Genomic DNA, 1,033 nt, shown 5'->3' with positions numbered 1-1,033 from the left:
GTTCTTCGATCATTGATAGCTCTAAATATATTTTGGTGTCTCTGTGTTAAGTTGCAATTTGTTCTGTGGGTTATAAATATATTTTGTATATCTGTTTTAGTGTTTATGTATTTGAATGCAACATAGTTATTTATAATAGTATTGTGGAGCATCTGTGTTTGTTATAAATGTATTTTCTGTGTACATCTTTGCATCTTGTAAACACCTCGCAAATAAACGTAAATACAATTATAGCACCGAGATACTTAGAGATAAATTCATAATAACACATATATGAACACAAATAATTTGATTATCAATGTTCCACACAATTTAATTTACAACTCACAGATAGATGCACAAATATATATTATAAATTTCCCGCATGGACACCGAAATTCATTAAAATAAAATACATTACACAAAAAATAAAACACGTCTACGGTGAGAATCTATGGAGTCTCAATAACTGAAGGCTTCTGGCAGAGAGCCGGCAGAGACACGATGGGTTGAAAAGCTTCCTTCTGTGTTGAATGATTCGATGATTCTTTGTCTTCTTCCTTGTAAGACAGGTAGGACAGGCAGCTGTATGATGGGAGCACAAAGACCACAGAACATGCAGCTCTAGTGGCGCAATTGGTTAGCGCGCGGTACTTATATGACAGTACAGGCTTGGGAAATGCCGAGGTTGTGAGTTCGAGCCTCACCTGGAGCAGCCGAGGCTTTTGCATGTGATGTTTTTACTTTTCAGAGTCTGAGGCCGTTTTCTATTTATCCATTTCTCTTGTCTATTCCGCCATGTACCACGGTGCTTTCTGTCTCTCTCGTTGCAGTTATCTCAATGTGAATCTGTGGATTATATCTGAATGAATACCCGTGCCTTTTGCCCACATGAAATAAATGAGGTGATCAAACAATTCTTCATCTGTCACTAGGGAGCGAATGAACCAACATTTATAAGAAGATATAGTTTATTGTAAATATAACATTCCCTCTTGAGTGATAGAGGTTCAATTCTGTACAAAACGAAACTATGATCACAACGGTTTCCAAT

General features: G+C 36.7%; 1 non-coding gene across 1 annotated transcript; it reads left to right on the top strand.

Moving 5' to 3' along the window:
* Positions 1-600: 600 nt before the first annotated feature.
* On the top strand, positions 601-694 carry trnai-uau (transfer RNA isoleucine (anticodon UAU)). Its single transcript has 2 exons — positions 601-638; positions 659-694. It is a non-coding gene; the product is annotated as a tRNA-Ile (tRNA).
* The last annotated feature ends 339 nt before the right edge of the window (positions 695-1,033 follow it).

The sequence above is a fragment of the Pristiophorus japonicus genome, unplaced genomic scaffold, assembly GCF_044704955.1.
Source record: "Pristiophorus japonicus isolate sPriJap1 unplaced genomic scaffold, sPriJap1.hap1 HAP1_SCAFFOLD_85, whole genome shotgun sequence".
Taxonomy (NCBI): domain Eukaryota; kingdom Metazoa; phylum Chordata; class Chondrichthyes; family Pristiophoridae; genus Pristiophorus; species Pristiophorus japonicus.
This window is presented reverse-complemented; position numbering and strand designations above follow the sequence as displayed.